This window comes from Bos grunniens, chromosome 1 (genome assembly GCF_055505025.1).
Source record: "Bos grunniens cultivar Pamir isolate PY7600 chromosome 1, Bosgru_T2T1.0, whole genome shotgun sequence".
Taxonomy (NCBI): domain Eukaryota; kingdom Metazoa; phylum Chordata; class Mammalia; order Artiodactyla; family Bovidae; genus Bos; species Bos grunniens.
Genome location: NC_141165.1, coordinates 7,008,372 through 7,030,523, shown reverse-complemented (window position 1 = coordinate 7,030,523; position 22,152 = coordinate 7,008,372). Strand labels below are relative to the sequence as shown.

The 22,152-nt window shown below is 43.5% G+C and overlaps 1 protein-coding gene across 11 annotated transcripts in view; it reads left to right on the top strand.

Annotated features, from left to right (window-relative positions):
* Nucleotides 1-22,152, top strand: part of KCNJ15 (potassium inwardly rectifying channel subfamily J member 15) — a 57,736-nt gene that overhangs the window by 15,132 nt on the left and 20,452 nt on the right. The window contains exons 3-4 of one of the 11 annotated variants that reach the window (XM_086416305.1): nucleotides 9,157-9,207; nucleotides 12,717-12,833. The exons of 4 other annotated variants lie outside the window; for them this stretch is intronic. The gene's annotated coding sequence lies outside the window, so the exon portion shown is untranslated. Of the gene's footprint in view, nucleotides 1-5,994; nucleotides 6,135-9,156; nucleotides 9,208-12,716; nucleotides 12,834-21,490; nucleotides 21,769-22,152 lie in introns of those variants that run through there. 6 more of the 11 variants (XM_086416460.1, XM_086416390.1, XM_086416492.1 and 3 more) reach the window with 6 other exon arrangements.

The window sequence follows — 22,152 nt, the reverse complement described above, 5'->3', positions numbered from 1 at the left end:
TTAAGCAACACCTAAAATGCTACTTTATAGTAGTTTTGAAAAATATGTGAGTAGATTTTTTTTAAAAAATCAAAGTCTTAATTTGTTTAGAAAAAAATCAAGTGAGTGATCTTTTGGAAACTCCTGGATAAGAGAATATGAATATCTGATAACTGTTCTTTTTTTCAACTTTTCTGTTGAGGTATAGCTGATAACTATATTGAACAGTAAAAGGATAAACATGAAGATGTAAAGGAGGGCCTCAAAATCATAAAATGTAGGGGAGGGGAGGGAGAAAATGCAGATTTTATTTTTTTCCAGAGTGTGTTTGAGAAGAGTTCTTGAAGCCCTAGAGAAAAAATGATGAAAGGGAAGTGAGGAAAGCCTCAAGGCAAATAATGTGGAAACCTGAGAGAGGCCACCTGTGAAGAGGGCCAGGCAGTCTCAGGAAGAGATTTTGAACTTGGTACTGACACTCTTGGATGTGACTTTCAGGTGTGCAGACTCCCTCGGGTGAGGTGCCCTAACCATCAAAGCCTCAGTGTATCTTACATGGCTTACGGGAAGCAATCAACAGAGGCTGGTCCCTTCTCTCCCCATTCCCCACTCTCCTCCACTGATCCCTTTCCATCACTTCCCACCCCAAGGGCAACACAAGGTTTTTCTTTAAGGCAGCTGGTGGAAAAAAAATACATAAATAAAAAGCTAGACTTGAAAGTGGAATCCCTGCATTGGAGTCCTCACTTCTGGGCTGTGTGGTCCTCTGAAAGTTATCTAACCTCTTAGCTTCTTATCGGTAAACCTGGAGAAATTCTGACTCACAAGAAGAAAACAGGAGAGCCTGATGAGCTGGTTTTTGTAAAAATGTGGGGAAACCACGTCTGGTTCTATGAATCAGTAGGGAACTGGCATTCTCAAAATGACCCTCCATTCCTCCCTGAGGACCTAATTCCCTTTTTATACAATTATGCTTTTGAAAAACTTACTTTATAAAGAAACTCACCATTCCACAGTCTAGGTTATCCCCCGTACAAAATCTGTAGGCTGCTTTTTACTTTTTTTTTTTAATTTTTAAAAGGGACTATACTCCTGTAACAACTCAAACTTTGATGGAGGAGAGTTTGGTTTCGGCAAGACTAGTTTACTGTGCCTCCCTCTAGAAATGACTGTAGTTCTCAACGCAAATTGAACTAGAAATTACTCTTGTAACTTTTTTGGAGATCCTTCATTCTTTTCTTTTAAAAGTACACAGACACATTCAAAAGGTAACTTTCTCCTAGGTTTTACAAGCAGAGGAGAGTGACAGAGAGAAAGATTATGACCTTGGCATACCATTGAACTATGCCCTGGAATTTGGGTGGGTCTAGGAAAAAGTACAGACTTCAGTGGAAAACATACATGGGTGTGGGAGAAGCCTCTGTGAACTATAAATTGACTACATACTGCACAGGCTGAAATGGAAAGAAACCGCAAGTCTCCCAAAATCCAAAAAGAGGAGACAGAGTGAATTTGGCAGGGAAGGAACACCAGGTGCCCTTGGGAGGTGGGGATGTTCACAATTAGCAGTAGTCCTAACTGGCTCTGTGGGACCCGGTAGTCAAAAGCGTCTACGATGGTGCCCGGCAGTTACCTGTTCTAGGACCTGCTTATCAGGGTCTCCAACACCTGACTTCACTCCCCGTTTTGTTGCTTCTAGATTTCACTCCACCTTGTTGCCTTTGTCTGCACGGTCTCTTCCCCGAAAACTCTCAGAATCTCATTATCCATCCTTCACAACTCTTCAAGGCATGTTAGGCTCGGGTTTTCCCTTCCCCCCTCGAGCCTGACCGCGGCACGCTTCCTAAATTTCAATTTCTTGAGGCTGAGTCAAACCAAGAGTGTATCCCTGCCACTAAGACCTAATCACATATCAGTGTCCTGATGTGGACATTTGCTGGGTGCAGTTCCTGCCTTCTTCCCCATCAGATTACCAGCCCCGGGACTGTGGAGGTCACACCACACTTGACTGAGTAAAAGCCAGCTGACTACCCTCTGCAGAGTCCTATTTTCACCTTGAATTGGGCACATTCAGCTCACTGTTTGCCATCCCAGTCTGATGCCAGGTGAGCTTTATCATCTCTCTTTTGTAAAAAAAGGAAGCTGAAAATCAAGGAGACTAAGCCCCTTGTTCAAAGTCACCAGCCCAATCACTTTTCGTAAGGCATCTCACTTCCTCACCAAGGTGACCCTGTTAGATCAACCCTGACTCCAGCTTTCAGACTTTAAGTAACTTGCCCCTCCCCGCCACTGTTGTAACCAGAAGACCTGAGATTTGAACCCAAGTCTGTGTGTGGCTCCAACCCTACACATTTACACTTGATCACATGGCTTCCCTGTCATAGAATGCTCCAGACAAACGGACCATGAAATAGTAATAAATGAATACATGATGAATGATCTATCTCACTTTGTCAAAACTAAAGGACTATGACAAACCCCTGAATTTGACCAGAGAAGTAGTATTCCCTTGCCCTCTCTCCACCTTTATTTATATAAATAATTATAAATACATATATAGAGTGTATATGTATATGAAGAGTGTGTATATATATCTGTGTGCATGCGTGTGTGTACAAAAAATATGTATAAATATTGAAGGCAAAAGGAGAAAGGGCTGGCAGAGGATGAGGTGATTGGATAACGGCACCAATTCAATGGACATGAACTTGAGCGAACTCCAGGAGATAGTGGAGGACAGAGAAGCCTCGCGTGCTGTAGTCTATGAGGTCACAAAGAGTCAGATATGACTTTGTCACTGAACAATAATATGAGCATAATAAAAAATATAAATATTAAAATTATACATATTATTTTTTCAATACCTTTTTTAGGGCAGCTTTAGGTTTACAACAGAATTGAGAGGGAAGTTCAGAGGTTTCTCATTCACTGCCTGCTCCCACACAAGCACAGATTTCCATATAATCAACATCATTCACCAGATGGTCGATTTTTTTTTTTTTAATCAAGGATGAACATACACTGATCCATCCCAACCATCCCCAATCCATTGATGGTCATAGGGCTCACCCTTGGTGTTGAACATTCTGTGCATTAGGACACATGTGTAATGGTGTGTATCCATCATTATAATATCTTGTAGAGTGTTTTCCAGAAAAGGGAAAGGCTACCCACTCCAGTATGCTTGTCTGGGAAATCCCATGGACAGAGGAGCTTGGGGGGCTACAGTCCATGGGGTTGCAAAGAGTCAGACATGACTTAGCGACTAAACTACCACCACCAGAGTATTTTCACTGCCCTAAAAATCCCTCAGACCTCTCTATTCATTCTTCCCCTCCCTAACTTCTGGCAACTACTGTTCCTTTTCTGTTTCCACAGTTTTTCCTGTTCCAGAATGTCATGCAGTTCAGATTGGCTTCTTACACCTAGTACTATATACACTGACGTTGTCTTCGTGTCTTTTCATGGCTTGATAGCTCATCCTCCCTGTATATTTATGAGAGTATCAAGACAATACTTGACTCTTCACTTTAAAGTAATAGGCTAAAAATATGTATCAACATGTTAATGTTTAAGAGAGTGTGTAACTATTTTATCACCTGAGTCACCATACTTCCATACCTGTCACGTGCCTCATAAAGAATTTCAAATGCACCAGATATGTTTCTATCCCAATTTCTTGAATAACTGAAGATGCTTCTGAGTGGCAGCATGGCTCTCATCTCATGGAGCCAAGTTCCCAGCAGCCCCAGGAAACACCAGAATCAGCAGGTGTCTTAGCTGCAAGAACTTCCATCTTTCTGCATCTTTTCAGTGGCAAAACTGAGCAGGGCAGCCTCCCAGACCGGTGTTCTTATAAAACTGCTGTACATGCTTAGATGAGCTCACATATGGAGTTCAGGCTCTCTTTGCTTTATCTTGAAGATTCACTTAATAGAAAGTTAAAGCTTCAGGGGGTATCAGAGAAATCAGTGTGAACTCCTCTCCTATTAAAGATAAGGAAATGGAAGCCTGGGGGTCATGTGACTCACCTGGGGTTTTGCAGCATGTAGTGGAGCTGATGGTGCTTGGGACCTGTCACCAGGGCTCCTCTTATCCCAGGAGGAACCCAAGAGGAAAAGGTGAGCCCAAACTCAGAGGGATGCCGAATAACTGAACTGTCTTATAATTTGGAAACAGAGGAGAGGAGTGAATGGAAAGAATCAGAAAATCAGTTAAATATTTGCCATTTTTCTATAAAAAGAGGAGTCCTACTTTTCCTAAACTGTTGACATTTGTCAACATGTCCTTCTCTGAACTCTCATTCCGAACAGAAGTCCTATAAGACATGTCATTGTTCAGTTGCTAAGCTGTGTCTGACTCTTAGCAACCCCATGGACTGCAGCACACCAGAATTCCCTGTCCTTTACCATCTACTCGACTTTGCCCAAACTCATGTCCATTGAGTCGGTGATGCCATCCAACCATCTCATCCTCTGTTGTCTCCTCCTCCTGCCCTCAATCTTTCCCAGCATCAGGGTCTTTTCTGATGAGTCAGCTCTTCTCATCAGGTGGCCAAAGTATTGGAGCTTCAGGGTTGATTTCCTTTAGGATGGACTGGTTTGATCTCCTTGCTGTCCAAGGGACTCTCAAGAGTCTTCTCCAACACCACAGTTTGAAAGCATCTCTTTGGCGCTCAGTGTTCTTAATGGTCAAACTCTCACATCCACACGTGACTACTGGAAAAACCACAGTTTTGACTATAAGACATGTTAGTCTTTTTTCTAATCGGGAAGTGGTCAGCCTGTGTGCTATGGCCCTGGATGCTGGACCTGGTCCTTGTTACCATGTGCAGATTGTCCACATCCTGTCCTGAGGTCACTGTGGGAATGAACTGTGCAGGGAAGAAAGGTCTGTAGAATGCACTGGGAGGTCCAAGTAAAGAAGGTACGAAAGATCCAGCCAACGTCACGGGAAGTTTCTAGCATGTTATCATTTGTTTGAAATATTTATCCACCACAGGCGTCTGTGTAGTTACCTGACATTTTAAAAGCCAACTGCAAAACCTGTGGCTTAGTGCCAGGATCAGACCCAGGAGGGAAAGTATGAAGCCCTAGGACAGCTCTGAGAGCTGCTAAAATGTGAGGTTTTCCCAGGTAATTTCCCAAGGTCCCAGAACCCTCCAGATATAAATCAAGAGAGAGCAAGAACTCCTGGTGTCCCCTAGCTCCTTTGAAGAATAAGATAACCCTGTGCTGCCCCCCCGGAGAAGGCGATAGCACCCCACTCCAGTACTCTTGCCTGGAAAATCCCATGGATGGAGGAGCCCAGTAGGCTGCAGTCCATGGGGTCCCTAGGAGTCGGACACCACTGAGCGACTTCACTTTCACGTTTCACTTTCATGCATTGGAGAAGGAAATGGCAACCCACTCCAGAGTTCTTGCCTGGAGAATCCCAGGGACGGGGGAGCCTGGTGGGCTGCCCTCTCTGGGGTCGCACAGAGTCGGACACGACCAAAGCGACTTAGCAGCAGCAGCAGTGCTGCTTCCCAGGCCTCGGTGGTGGTGCTGCTCGGCAGTTATTTTTGTCAAATAGGGCTTCCTTGGTGGCTCAGACAGTAAAGAATCCACCAGCATTTCGAGAGACCCAGGTTCAACCCCTGGGTCAGGAAGATCCCCTGGAGAAGGGAATGGCTACCCACTCCAGTATTCTTACCTGAAAAATTTCATGGACAGAGGAGTCTGCTGGGCTACAGTTCATGGGATTGCAAAGAGTAGGACATGACTGAGCAACTCACACTTTCAGTATTTCAGCTTAAAAAAAGTCTGGGGCTGTATCAGATATAATTATCTTATGACGCAAGGGGACAGTATTTTATGCACACAAACCAAGCCTTGTGTTAGATGCATTCCTGGCCCACGGGCTCTGTCCTTGGAGGTGAGCTGGGGCTGCTGGGGTGGGGACAGAGGCCCCTGTTCCATGTCCAGGTTCCGCCTCCAGGGTGGAGGGCACTTGTGGCCCACGCCCTGGGCTCTGACGTCAGCAGAAAGCCTAGAGGTGTGGATCAGAAACCAGCCTCCTGGCACCTCACACTTCCTCTCTGCAGAGCCAGGCTTCTTCATCACTTCCCCAGATGGCTGGGATCTTGAGCTGAGCTGGGATGGGAACCTAGACTCCAGGTAAGACCCCAGAGTGCTTTCCACTGATCACCAGGGTGGTAGAAAAGGAAGGGAAAATAAAACACCCTCAAAGGACCAGGGGATTTCTGGAAGATCCAACCAGAGTGATGGACCTCAGGCACGATTTTTTTCCCTTACTCTAATTTTAACTTGTATATATCTTACTGATTTGAAGAAAACTCTCACTTTGGAAACTTCCAGTGCTTAAAAATGAATAAGCACTACTGTGCATGCTTGCTCAGCAGCTTCTGTTGTGTCTGACTCCTCTGCAACCCCAAGGACTGTAGCCCGCCAGACTCCTCTGTCCTCGGGATCTTCCAGGCAAGAATAGTGAAGTGGGTTGCCATGCCCTCCTCCAGGGGATCTTCCTGATTCAGCGATTGAACCTGCATCTCCTGCATTGCAGGGGGATTCTTTACCCATTGAGAAACCTGGGAAGCCCACGCGCTACTCTGTGACGCTGTGAATAAAATATTCATTTTTGTCAGAAAAGCTAGCAATTAAGACTTGTATCCTATATTGTAAAACTGAAATCTCAATTTATTTGCATAAACAAGGACCTTGGTATATAAAACTAAAATACAGTTCCCCAGGCCAAAGACTCCTTTCAACAGTACTTCACTGAACATGCTTTCATAAAGAGCAATTAGCTATTAATCCAGATAATATTTATAAGTAAATAATTTGCAGGGTTAGTGCTGAGTTTTAACCCTTAAAGACTTTGATTTCAGTGAAAGATGCATAAACATGCAACTGTTTGAAAAAGCACAGATACTTAGACACATTTCTTTCAAGATCATGTGTATACATGATTGTGTATACTTGTTATTTGCAAGTTGCTCACTAGTACCCTAGTGATCACATTTTAAGTTTTCAGAATCCACTCAAGCTCTCAGTTCAGTTCAGTTCAGTTGCTCAGTCATGTCTGACTCTTTGCGACCCCATGGACTGCACCACGCCAGACTCCCGGAGCTTACTCAAACTCATGTCCATCAAGTTGGTGATGCCATCCAATCATCTCATCCTCTGTCGTCCTCTTCTCCTCCCACCCAATCTTTCCCAGCATCAGGGTCTTTCTGAGGGAGTCAGTTCTTCACATCAGGTGGCCAAAGTATTGGAGTTTCAGCTTCAGCATCAGTCTTTCCAATGAATATTCAGGACTGATTTCCTTTAGGATGAACTGGTTGGATTTCCTTGCCATCCAAGGGACTCTCAAGAGTCTTCTCCAACACCACAGTTCAAAAGCATCAATTCATTGGTGCTCAGCTTTCTTTATAGTCCAACTCTCACATGCATACATGACTACTGGAAAAACCATAGCTTTGACTAGATGGAACTTCATTGGCAAGGTAATGTCTCTGCTCTTGAATATGCTGTCTAGGTTGGTCATAACTTTTCTTCCAAAGAGCAAGTGTCTTTTAATTTCATAGCTGCAGTCACCATCTGCAGTGATTTTGGAGCTCCCAAAAACAAAGTCCTTCACTGTTATCATTGGTTTCCCATCTACTGCTGTGAAGTAATGGGACTGGATGCCATGATCTTAGTTTTTTAAATGTTGAGTTTTAAGTCAACTCACTCTCCTCTTTCACTTTCATCATTAAAGATTATTAAACATTTATCTTTAATATTGATTATTTTGTTTATTATTAGTATTATTTATTATTAAAGACTAAAGATTTGCTCAAGGTCTGGCTAACTCTTTTTCATAAATTTTGAGAGGGATAAAAATGTTCCTATATACGGCACAGGGAACTATATTCATCATCTGGTGATAAAACACAATGGAAAAGAGTATGGAAAAGAATGTGTGTGTGTATGTATGTGTACATATGTGAATCATTTTGCTATACAGCAGCATTTAATACAACCTTGTAAATCAACTATACTTCAATAAAATAGATATTTAAAATAAGATCCTACAGATATTACTGTAAATTAATCTTAGCTCTGAAAGACAAGTCATATTTGCATCACTTTATCTAATATTCCTACCTATTATCACCCTAATATTTGAAAAGATCCTTCTCTCTCGCTCTCTCTCTCAATACCATTTGACCAATATTTCTCTCTTTTCTTCCATCACTCACAAAGAAATTCCCCAGGTTTGCAAATATTAGAACTCATTTCTAATCATTTTCTAGTCAGTCGTATCAATGTCCTATAAAAAACCTACCAATTACACTGCTCACCTACCCATGACACTTGCGATTTCTCCCACCACAACTGAGTTGTGTATTTTCACAGATCAACTAAGGGTTTTGTGTGCACAGACCTAACCAAGTCCTGTTTGCTCAGCAGCTGCATTTCCGAACACTAACAGTTAAACATTAGACGTAGACGTTAAGGGAGGAAATTAACTTTCAGAATTTCACATGTGCTCTCAGGATCAGTACTGACCGTGCTGGGAGAGAACTCTGAGGTCATTTTGTCCGAACCTCTCATTTTACAGATGAGGAAAACAGGACTAATTGATAGCTAGCAATACCAAATTACAGCTCTCCTAAAACTCGATAGCAGAGTTCATAGGCTTCTTAATGTGCTCAATTACTATCTGGACTCCATGAGCTGATGAGTCTGCTGTGACCTTGAGCATTTCCATTCTGTGGGTTTCCAATGCTTATGTTTCTAACATGGTTATTTGTCATCCGAGTCCCAGGCACCACTGGAGCTCTTGCCAATACCTAACTCAGAGCACCCTACCTCTTCCCACATCTCAGCCAGCGCCTCCAGGCTGCAAAGTCACGACAAGTGTCACCGAAGATGCCAGCTTGTGCTTGAGCAGCATCTAGGGCCTTTGCAGCTGGTTGAACTTCTTTCTCCAGTCCTTATCACTTCTCCCTGTGCTTCTCAGGAGGCAGCCCAGGACTGTTCAACATTTTTCAGCCTCGTTCCTCTTATGCCATAGGACTGAAGCATCAGTGCTTGGACTAAGGGCCTAATTCCTCAAGTTTCATTCTCAACTGCTCAAAAAATTCTTATAACTTTCTCATTTTTTTTTTTTTCTTCTCTACACCTGGACCAGAAGCTTCATGGAACAAGCATCTTGTCTGTACTCTGTATCCCCAGCATCTAGGTGAGTCTGGAAAATAATAAGGGCTCTTGACATGTACATGTGTAATGAATGTAACCTTTCCCCCTTCCTTCCTCTCTTAGGGAAGCAGGTACCCGCCTCCAGTCTCATACCTAACCCCCTGGGAGCATCAGTGCCTCCTTGTTCACCTTGAAATCTCTGACCTCTGGATCATGTCCTCATTTTTGATATCTTGCCTCCTTAGTCATCCCCTTGATGAGTATCCAGAACTGTCTCACCAGCTGGTGCTCTTCCTCCAGTTACTTTGTTAGAAAGTTCTCCCTGTCTTCAATACAGGCAGTCCCCAAGAGTCTAAACTCAGCTGCTTTCTTGTATTGGTTTCTTTTCTGCAGAGCTCTTTGGCTCATGGTGGTCAATGTCTACATCTTATACAGTGATCTCCGAATCTCCATTGCCAGCCCCCAATTTCTAGGGATGGACTCCTCAAAGCAAACATGCTCAGAGCCAACCTCGACATGTTGCCCCCAACAACCTCTGCTTCTCAGGCAGGGCCACCTCTTCATCCAGGGGCCAGACTCAAGTCATCTCAGCTCTTAGACCCCACCCCCACTTCACATCTAATAGGGGTGTGAGGCTTACCTGTTGGTGAACATAGGTGGTGGTACCCCCAGATTCGTGCATTGCTTAATGAATTCAACAGCCTCCTAAATAATCTCTTTATAGCTATTCTTTCCTTCTCAATCTATTTAGCTAGATGCACCTGGCTTCTTTTTGCCTACTGAAAGGTCAAATTTTTCAGTTTGATCTCCATGGCCTTTTAAAATCTGTTGCCCATATAGCTTCCAATCTGGCTGCATACTAGGAGCAAATGAGGTGCTTGGAAAAAGCACCCAAATTCTGGCTCCTACTCACGTCTCCCCACCACCCCACCTCCCTGAAATAGTCTGATTCAACTGACCTATGGTGAAGCCAAAGTATTTTAGTGCATTTTACAATTTCCCAGGTGTTTATTACATGCAGTGATAGTTGATAGTCAGGATATACCTTTTGATACAATCTAGTGAGGGCAATTAAGAAAGTACTTTACTACCACCCCATATTTTGCTGGAAAATTCTTCTTGAGGGCAATTCTCTTTGCTGTCTGCTTCTTCCTACAGAATATGCATAAAGACTTCTGTGATTCTTCTCACTGGAGTCCATCCTTTTCCCAGAAATCTTCAGTAACCTTCCTGGAAGAGTCCTTGTCAGATAAGATAAATGGAGTGTTAGAATAAGACAAGGTCTCTGTCTTTTCACTGCTTCCCATCTTCTGGGACGAAAGACACAAGAAACACATAAAACACCAAGTATTGTAAGTTTCACGATAGAAGTATGGAGGTGTTCATGAGACAGTGTTTAGGCATAAAAATCTCTAACAGTTTATGTGCAGTAAATGATGACATATGCATACATTGCTATTGTTGCTCAGTCATGAAGCTGCGTCTCTTTGTGTCTCCGTGGACTGCAGCCCGCCAGGCTGCCCTGTCCTGCACTGTCTCCTGGAGTTGGCTCAAATTCATGTTCATTGTGTTCGTGTCACGCTCTAACCATCTCATCCTCTGTGGCCCCCTTCTCCTTTTGCCTTCAGTCTTTCCCAGCATTAAAGTCTTTTCCAATGAGTCTACTCTTTGAATCAGGTGGCCAAATTACTGGAGCTTCAGCATCAGTGCTTCTGATGAATATCCAGGGTTGATTTCCTCTAGGATTGATTTATTTTATTTCTTCGTAGTCCAAGGGACTCTTGAGATGTATTTCAAAGACCACTTTTTTCTTAAAATAGTGTAAATGTCTGCTGAATCAATGAATGAGTGAACAAGTGAATTAATAATGTGTTAGTGATTAGGAGTCATTGGGAAATACTTGCAGCTTCAAGAAAAACAGTGCCATAGTTTACTGCCTGCCCAGGGTGGAGGGTGTCCCACAGGAGTTCAAAGACTCACGTCATCATTTTCAGTCCTAAGCCATGTGTGGGTTTCAATTTCCCTCAACCATTTATTCCATAGTCTATTTTAAATGGTAATAAGAATAGTGTATTAGAAACTAGGTCCATTCTCTTAAGACTAGAAGGTGGTAATGGTCTGTCCTAAACAATACTTAACCTCTTTGAATTTAATAAGCAAATCCTAGAGATCAAATGTGATGATTTGATGGCTAATGGGAAGAACTGGGGTGGAGGTGGGTGGAAGAAACACCTGCCCAGCCTATAGGTCCATGAGAATTTCTCCTTCCCTTTTGACCTTGCTATGGTCTTTAAGTCCTTGGGTCTCTTAAAGATGTTGTTGAGAAAGCTGCTAAAAATGGACACCAAATGAAGGACTTCCCTGGCTGTCCAGTGTTTAAGACTCTGTGCTTCCAGTGCAAGGGCTGTGGGTTCAATCCCTGGTCAGAGAACTAAGATTCCACATGTGATGAAGTGTGACAATAAAAAGTGTCCAAATAAAAAGAAATAGCCACCAAATGAATGAAATCAAATCAGTTAGTTCAGTCACTCAGTTGCGTCTGATTCTTTGTGACCCAATGGACTGCAGCACACCAGGCCTCCCTGTCCATCACCAACTCCTGAAGCTTGTTCCAAATCATGTCCGTCAAGCTGGTGATGCCATCCAGCCATCCCATCCTCTGCTATCCCCTCCTTCTCCTGCCTTCAATCTTTCCCAACATCAGGGTCTTTTCCAATGAGTCAGTTCTTCACATTAGGTGGCCAAAGAGTTGGAGCTTCAGCATCAGTCCTTCCAATGAATATTCAGGACTGATTTCCTTTAGGATGGACTGGTTGGATCTCCTTGCAGTCCAAGGGACTCTCCAGAGTCTTCTCCAAAAACAACAACAACAAAAAAGAGTCTTCTCCAACACCACAGTTCAAAAGCATCAATTCCTTGGCACTCAGCCTTCTTTACAGTCCAACTCTCACATCCATACATGACTACGGGAAAAACTCAAAATGAGACAAATAGGACCCTGCAGTAATTTTCAGGCTAATTGGAGGTGGGGTGGGGCACAGAATTAAGCAAGTGAGGAACCAATGCACATGTGAAAGTCATTGGCTTCTCCAGTGGAAACCTCTAATCCTTCAAGTAATCAATCATACTCTAAGAAGTAAATCATCCTTGGGGAGAAATCAGTATCTGAACATCCATGTACTCTGAGGATGCTAGTGAACTGCAGCATCAAGAGTCATCAACTGAGCGAGCTGAAAGGGTTAGCCCAGCTTCCGGGAGCGTCTGACTCAGATAAAAGGAAATGTTTCTTAATCCAGAGGATTTCAACACTATGGAAACTCATTTCCCACAGAGTTACAGCAATGTGCAAATATAAATCACTTCAAAGAAGCCATTTAAAAACTTCGCCTGGCATGATACACGCGATGAAACTGCTCACATGTTCTGGGCCCTGTCTTTGACATTTATTCATCCTTTAATTTATGGATAGACTATTAATCCACTTATTTATTCATTGACTCATTTATAGAGTCATGAGTATGAGTTATCATTTTCTATTTTTTTTGGTTTGAGCATCTGCTGCTATATGCCAGGGGCTGTGTTACTGAGGGTAAAACGATGACTGTGGTCCAATCCATGCCGGCATGTAGAAGGGGAGAAGAAACACGGAGAGGAAACCATGATACTGTGGTGAGTGTATTCATATGACACTTTACAGTGGTAAAGGAGAAGCGGGATCTTAAATGAAGAAGCAGTAGGGGAGTTTGGCAGGGGGAGAACCCAAGGGAACATTGAGGGATCTGGTTCTAGGATAGACTTTGCAGGCAGGAGGGACATTGGGAGCAAAAGCAGCTGTAAAACGGTGGGGTGTCGTACCAGGTGGGAAGAAGGGAAAGTCACTCATCATTGTCAAAGCCTGGACCATGGAGGGAACATCCAGAAATGTGACTGGTAGCTGGAAGATTCAGACACTGGGAACACAGATTATAGACTTTAACATGTGAGACCCAAAGACCCACCTGAGAACTGGCACGGGGCCCTGACTTGGACACGTTCTACTTGTTGCAAGGTTATGGTTGCGGTTAGGGAGATCCTGGGTCTGAATGGGAGGCAGCGTGGAGAGGCGTCAGGAGGACCCAGCAGGCTGCTGAGGAGGGGGAAGCCGTGAAAGGGCAGGGGAGCAGGAGGAGGAAAGAGGGCTCACTCAGGAGATAAAAAGGCACAACGTGCGGCCATGGAGGAGAGGGACGGGGAGGCAGACGCCGGAAGTAAACAACACAGGGTGAGGAGCACTTCCAGGTGAGGCTGCTGGCAGGGCGGCGCAGTGCAGCTTAGGAGCACTGACTCTGTAGGCACAGAACCATCCGTGTCTTCCAACGGTAAACACTGGACTGCACAATAAGGGACTGAGGCAAAGTAATTTTCCCTCCACTTAGCTCATCAATTCAACTGATAGATAGGAGCTTTTTTTTTTTTTTTTTTTTTTGGAGACCCCAAGCTGCTTTTCCAGAACTTGAAGATTCCAAGCTCGCTTTGTTGTCATTCATGCATTCACTCATTCATACATTCGAAAACACTAAGCCCCTGCCAGAACCTAAGCACCGGCATAAATCAGGTAACATATGATAGCTCACATTCTAGTGAGAGGCAGTGGGGTGTGATGGATAGCCAGCTGGCTTTTGAGTTACAGACCAGGATCTGGATGTTGTCGCCAGTTTTAACCAGTTATGTGACCTTAGGCAAACTCTCTAACTTACTAGAGTCTCCATTTACTTATTTTGACCAGTGTTTTACCAGAGTTGCTCAGAAGTTCAAGTAAATGAACTGGTGACATGTCTGTTCTCTGCTACTGGTAGCTATTAGTTTGATAATTATTATTGCAACTAGACATATGCATGGGTCCATGCTAAGTGGCTTCAGTCGTGTCTGACTCTTTGTGACCACACGGACCGTAGCCCACCAGGCTTCTCTGTCCCTGGGATTCTCCAGGCAAGAATACTGGAATGGGTTGCCATGCCCTTCTCCAGGGGATCTTCCCAACCCAGGGATTGAACCTGAGTCTCTTACATTTCCCGCACTGCAGGCGGGTTCTTTAGTGTTAGTGCCACCTGTGAAGTCCTAATTAGATTTCCTGTCTGACGCTGGGGCCCCAGTGATAGCCAGCCAGGCTCCTCTGTCCATGGAATTCTCCAAGCAAGAATATTGGAGTGGGTTGCCATTCCCTTTTCCAGAATTAAACATGTACAAGTAAGCAATTCCACTACACTGAGATAAATACTCGGGGAGACAAAACCACAAAGAAAGCACCTAACCCGTGAGAACAGGTAGGGAAAGCACCTACCTAGAAGCAGCAATGCTAAAAAAAAAAAAAAAAAGATACGACTTATTAATAGTGCTGCAATGAACAGATGGGGAAACAGTGTCAGACTATTTTTTTGGGCTCCAAAATCACTGCAGCTGGTGACTGCAGCCATGAAATTAAAAGACGTTTACTCCTTGGAAGGAAAGTTATGACCAACCTAGATAGCATATTCAAAAGCAGAGACATTACTTTGCCAACAAAGGTCCGTCTAGTCAATGCTATGGTTTTTCCAGTGGTCATGTATGGATGTGAGAGTTGGACTGTGAAGAAGGTTGAGCACCGAAGAATTGATGCTTTTGAACTGTGGTGTTGGAGAAGACTCTTGAGAGTCCCTTGGACTGCAAGGAGATCCAACCAGTCCCTTCTAAAGGAGATTGGTCCTGGGTGTTCTTTGGAAGGAATGATGCTAAAGCTGAACGTCCAGTACTTTGGCCACCTCATGCGAAGAGTTGACTCATTGGAAAAGACTCTGCTGGTGGGAGGGATTGGGGGCAGGAGGAGAAGGGGATGACAGAGGATGAGATGGCTGGATGGCATCACCGACTCAATGGACATGAGTTTGAGTGAACTCGGAGAGTTGGTGATGGACAGGGAGGCCTGGCGTGCTGCAATTCATGGGGTCGCAAAGAGTCGGACACAATTGAACGACTGAACTGAACTGAATTGAACTGAACTGAACTGAATGAACAGTGGGATGAATGCATCTTTTTGAATTGCGGTCTTCTCCGGGTATATGCCCAGCAGTGGGGTTGTTGGGTCATATGGTAGTTTTATTCCTAGTTTTTGAAGCCATCTCTGTTCCCTTCTCCATAGCGCCTGTATGGATTTACATTCCCACCAACAGTGCAGGAGGGTTCCGTTGTCATACTTAGAGATCGGACTTGTGGACACAGCAGGGGAAAGAGAAGATGGGATGAATGGAGAGAGTAGTGGTGACATATATACCATGTGTACAATAAGTAGCTACTGGGGACCTGCTGTGCAGCACAGGGAGCCCAGGCTGGTGCTCTGGGATGACCTGGGAGAGGATGGAGGTGTGGGGGAGGGGGGCTCCACAGAGAACAAGTATATATATATATATATAATTCTGGCTGATTCGCATTGTTGTACAGCAGAAAGCAACAAGACATTGTAAAGCAATTATCTTCCAATTAAAAAATTTAATTTATAAATAAATACATATGAGAAAGCAGAAGGAAGGGGGCTTTCAGCAGGTGGCCCCCAATGCATTGACTCTGTCAGTAGAGGACCAACCCACGGGGACGACAGAAAGCCATTCAGCAGGGAGCAGACTGCGGACCAGCTGGTGTCAAGGCTAAGGTTTCCTATGCCCTGTTCACAAGGTCAGGAGCTGAGGCTTTGCTTTGTACATTAGCAGTCCCCAACCTTTTGGGCACCGGGGACCGATTTCGTGGAGGATAATCTTTCCATGGACCAGAAGTGGCGGGGAATGTTTTGGGGATGATTCAAAGCACTTTCTATTTATTGGGCACCTTCTCTCTCTCTCTTTTTTTTTTTTTTTGTATAATTACATTTTATTAAAAAGCCTCTAGAAGGATATATATCCAAATGTCGACTGAACTGAACTGAATTATTTCTCTCTCTCTCTCTTATATATATATATATATATATATATATATATATATTTTTTTTTTGTAAAAGCTCATTGGAATACAACTCGTATCAGTTGTATGACCGAACTGAACTCAGATCGGTTCGGTCGCTCAGTCATGTTCAACTCTTTGAGACCCCCCCGGACTGCAGCTCACAAAACTGTGTTAATTTTATGTATCTTTAAAAAACCTTTTTATTTGGTTTTGGGGTATAGCTGATTAACAAACAATTGTTGTCACAGTTTCAGCAAAGAGACTCAACATTTTGGCCCAAATTCCCCTCCTATCCAGGCTGCCACATAACGTCAAGCAGAGTTGCCTGTGTGCATCTGTTTTCCAATCTAATGCTGCTACTAATCAGACAGGACATACCTATCCACAGCCCAGAGTTCCTTTTCCTCTTTGTTCTTCTTCACTTTCTGCCTTTAAGGTGGTGACACCTGTGTATGTGAGGTTAGAGATACGTCTCCCGGCAATCTTGATTCCAGCTCGTGCTTCATCCAGCCCAGCATTTTGCATGATGCATATAAGTTAAATAAGCAGGGTGACAATATACAGCCTTGACATACTCCTTTCCCAATTTGGAACCAGTCTGTTGTTCCACGTCCAGTTCTAATTGTTGCTTCTTGACCTGCATACAGGTTTTGCAGGAGTTAGGTTAGGTGGTCTGGTATTCCCATCTCTTTAAGAATTTTCCACCATTTGCTGTGATCCACACAGTCAAAGGCTTTAGTGGAGTCATTGAAGCAGAAGTAGATGTTTATCTGAAATTCCCTTGTGTTTTCTATGATCCAACAGATGTTGGCAATTTGATCTCTGGTTCCTCTGCCTTTTCTAAATCCAGCTTGTATATCTGTAAGTTCTTGATTCACATACTGTTGAAGCCTAGCTTGAAGGATTTTGAGCATTACCCTGCTAGCATGTGAAATGAGAGCAACTGTACGGTACTTTGAACTTTCTTTGGCATTGCCCTTCTTTGGGATCGGAATGAAAACTGACCTTTTCCAGTCCTGTGGCCACTGCTGAGTTTTCCAATTTTGCTGGCATATTGAGTGCAACACTTCAACAGCATCATCTTTTAGAATTTGAAATAGCTCTGCTGGAATTCCATCACTTCCACTAGCTTTGTTTGTAGTAATGCTTCCTAAGGCCTACTTGAGTTCACAGTCCAGGATATCTGGCTTTAGGTGAGTGACCACACCATTGTGGTTATCTGAGTCATTAAGACTTTTCTATACAGTGCTTCTGTGTATTCTTTCTACCTCTTCTTAATCTTTTCTGCTTCCGTTAGGTCCATACCATTTCTGTCCTTTATTGTGCCCAACTTTGCATGAAATGTTCCCTTGGTATCTCTAATTTTCTTGAAGAGTTCTCTAGTCTTTCCCATTTTATTGTTTTCCTCTATTTCTTTGCATTGTTTACTTAAGAAGGCTTTGTTATCCCTCCTTGTTCTTCTTTGGAACTCTGCATTCATCTATACCACTTTTTTCAGATTCCACATATAAGCGACTTTATATATATTTTTTCTCTTTCTGACTTACTTCACTCTGTATGACAGGCTCTAGGTCCATCCATGTCTCTCCATCCATGACCCAGTTCCATTCCTTTTTACGGCTAAGTAATATTCCATCATATACATACATACATACACACACACACACACACACACACCATATCTTCTTTATCCATTCCTCTGCTGATGGACATTTTGGTTGTGTCCATGTCCCAGCTATTGCAAACAGAACTGCAATGAACACTGGAGTGCATGCATCTTTTCTGAATTATGGACTTGCCTGGGTATGTGCCCAGCAGTCGGATTGCTGGGCCACGTGATAGTTCTAGTTTTAGTGTTTTAAGGAAACTCCACACTGTTCTCCATAATGGCTGTACCAATCTGCATCCCCACCAACAGTGCAAGAAGGCTCCCTTTCCCCCACACCCTCTCCAGCATTTGTTTGTAGATTTTGTGAGCATGGCCATTCTGACCAGTGTGAGGTGATACCTCATGTAGTTTTGATTTGTGTTTCTCTGATAATTAGTGATGTTGAACATCTTTTCATGTCCTTGTTGCTCTGTATGTCTTCTTTTGAGAAATGTCTATTTAGGTTTTCTGCCCATTATTTGATTGGGTTGCTTTTTTTTTTTTTTTTAATATCAAGTTGCATGAGCCATTTGGCTTTGTGATACAAGGTATCCTCCTTGTCTCTCCCCACATCCCAAAGAGAGGTGGTTTGGCCTTTTTCATTTCGTGACTTTTATTACCAATAATTAAGAGGAAACAAAAGATGTCAGCCAGAACAAATAAGAGGGCCATGCCCGGGTCTTTCAACCAGGGCCCCTTAAAATGTCAGCTCTCAAAATTGGCTCTCTCAGCTGAAACAGGACTGAAGATAGGTTCAAAGTAAAATATTAAGAATTGGCCAAGTAGGTCTGAATTTAGGGCCCAACTCATCTCAAGTGGACAACATAAAGGCCCCTTGGCATGTGCTCTTCATCCTCATGTCTCCATTTTCATGGTTAATCTTGAACATGTACTCTATTGTGTTGATGTGGTCAGAGGCTGAGTCCTGTTAGGATGCCTTATGTTTGTATGGACGGCAGACCTCGTCAGAAGAAGCATCTCTAATTCATTGATACATAACCTTTTTGTGGACACAAGTTACACAGTGGAGAAGATGTTAGATATTCGAAAATGTATTTGTAACCACTTTTGCATAGTAAATCAGCTCAGAAATCAAACTAAGGCATATGGTTCATATTAGACTGAAGTAGTCTTAAGAAAACTGTATGGGACACCCAAACATGAATTGCTGGGTAGACTTTGCGAACTAGGGGAATCAATTTATTTATCAATAATGTGTATGCATGTGTGTGAGAGTGTGTATGCATTCGTGCTCAGCTGTGCAGTCATGTCTGACTCTTTGCAACCCTAGGGACTGTACCTGCCAGGCTCCTCTGTCCATGAGATTCTCCAAGCAGGAACGCTGGAGTGGGTTGCCAGTTCCTCCTCCAGGGGATAATCTCAACTCAGGGATTGAGCCTGTCTTTACTATGTCTCCTGCATTGGCAGGTGGATTCTTCACCACTTACCTGGGAAGCCTATGAGTGTGTATATTCACTCACAAATATTCATCAGCGGACTATATGTGTATCTGTGTCATTTTTCTCTTCTTCTTTTGGATGGAGAATGTCTGTAACATGCTGACTCAATATCAGGGTTGATACCCTGAGTGAGGGTATATGGAGGTGGCCCTGATTAGCCAGAAACTCCAGACTCAGCACTCTGCCACGTAAGTTAGCACCCCAGGGTCTTTGACCATCAGAAGTGGTCAAGACCTTGGTTTCCAGCTATGTTTCTCATAAAGGAAGTTGTCACATAGAAGCCAAACACTGAGCAAGAAATGCTGACCCCAGGACTGTTTTATAAAACTGATGGTGATTTTAAACAGTGCTTTTTTTTTTTTTTTTTTTAATGAAGTCAGCTAGTGCCTGAACTTTCTCCAGTAGGTAGTCATGAGCCAGCGTGCTGCAGTTCACAGGGTTGCAAAGAGTCAGACATGACTGAGCGACTGAATTGAACTGAAAAGCCATGTGCCAGCATGCTTCTCGGAGGCCCCTTTCTCCTAAATCAGCCTTTGTGGCCCTGAGCTTCCTCTGCTTAGAATGAGTTATTGTCTCTCCTCTGCTCTCAAGCGACGCTAGCCATGGCTCCCCGTGGGAGCCACCAGAAAACAGTGCCGGCACCACCATCCGTGTTCCGTGCTGTGTAGTTCAGAGGAGGCCCTGGGGTTGCAAAAGGCGGGCTGCCACTCCAGGTGTAGCTGCCTCCAGCCTCAGCAGCACATCACCGGGGAGCTTACTGGACATGTCAATTCTAGACCTCAGTCCAGACCTTCTAAATGAGAATCTGCATTTTAACATAACCCCTAGGATATCTGCCCGCACATTACAGTTTAATATGCACTGGTCTAAAGCAATGGATGGGGCTCCCCAGGTGGTGCCAGTGGTAAAGACTCACCTGCCCATGCAGGAGACATAGATTCAGTTCCATCTCTGGGTCGGGAAGTTCCCCTGAAGGAGGGCATGGCAATCCACTCCAGTCTTCTTGCCTGGGGAATCCTATGGTCAGAGGAGCCTGGTGGGCTACAGTCCTACGGTCATAAAGAGTTGGGCACAACTGAAGTGACCTAGCACACAAGGCAATGGATTCAAAAATGCACAATCACACACACACACACTCATGAACACTTTGGGACACACATGTAAAGTATATAAATTTTTTGTTCTTATGAATATATAATGTACGAGTTAAAGTATGCACAAGATACAAACATTTCAAAGGATAAAGCAGAAGCTAAATTTGAATAATTTGATTGCTTTCTTAATGTACCCTTTTAGGTTACTGGGGTATAATACTTTGGAGACCCCTGTTCTAAGGAAGGAAACACAGAGCTGAAGGGAATCTTAGAACACTTTGTCAGGGTGCTGCAGGGAGCACAAAGCACGCACAGAAAATAATCTGTTGGGCTAAATTTGAATATATTTATGCCTCCCATAGGTAAACCCATATGCCCAGCACATGCATTCATGTTTGTGAAGTGGAAGTGTTAAAGTGTTAGCTACTCAGTCGTTCCTGACTCTTTGCAGTCCCATGGACGATAGCCTGCCAGGCTCTCCTGTCCATGGGATTCTTCAGGCAAGAATCCTGGAGTGGGTTGCCATTTCCTTCGCCAGGGGATCTTCCCAACCCAGGGATCAAACCCAGGTCTTCTGCACTGTGGGCAGATTCTTTACCATCTGAGCCACCAGATGTTTCACACATTTGTATTTAGCACTCATCAATTTCATCAGTTGAGAAATGCAAAACTCTTTTCTCTCTTCAAGGTAAGATGTTGTAGGATATTCTTTGCACTATGAGTCAAAATAGGAAATCTAAATCTTTACTTCTAGTTCAGTCATTCAAGTCAATAATATATTTGGTCTCCCCTGTTCTCCAACGTACCTTGCTTTGGTGAGGTTCCCTGTGACCTAGAACATAACTGATGAATTACATCAGTTATTAAATCTGAATGGTTCTGAGGTCACTTGAACATCGTCTCTGCCCATCCTCTTCCTTCCTCACACAGTGAGTCCTTCCGTGGCAAGTCTCATGTTGACATTGGGATTAAAAGACAAATTGCCCACCCATGCCACAGAACCTGGTTTAAGGAGAAAAAGAAGCTTTAAAACAGATCATTATGGCAACACATAAGTATTGCCATCAGGTATGGACAACTTGCAAAAGGCAGAAGAGGGGAGTAAGAGGAACTCCCTCCGAAAGCTGGAGGAGGTGACATTTGAGCTGGGCTTCAAGGAATGCATAGGAGTTTGCCAGACACAGGGCAGAGAGAAGGAGTCTGAGGTAAAGGGACCTTTCTGAGCAAAAGCATCAGGCAGGAAACCTGCTTCATCAGCACTCCTCTTGGGTGAAGGACAAAGTCTTCTAACTCAGTCATTTAAATGAAGTGATTTAAATTGATGTGTAATAATAACCCAGTGCACTTACTGAACAGTAGGCTCTTGGGTTTGCACATTCGAAACAACTCTGAGAGTAAATGATTTCGTATGGTTTGGCCACGACAGCGTGTGGAAAGTTTCTCAGCACAGCACGGTGAGTACTTCTCATTTACAGTAAAATCTGGAATGTTTGGGAATGGTCTGGGTTAGGAAAATTGAATTTTCAGATTAGCTGCATAAAAATGGAAAGTCTGGTTTAAAAAAGACCTTCCTAATTTTGTTTTCCTTTGAAGAGATTAACTGCTGTTTGTTAACATTTTAATCTTATCTAAAGAAAGAGAAAAGTAGAGCACTTATCCTGTCCTTTCAGCTTAATGCTTTTCTAAAATTTAACGTGGTTAGCATTTTGTCATGACTTTTAAAGACTACATAGTATTTCAGCTTATAAATATTTTATAAATTTAAAATCGGGTCCATGTTACTGATAATCCAGGTTGGCTTGGAGGTTTCAGTATTATAACTAATGTAGAGAGCATGC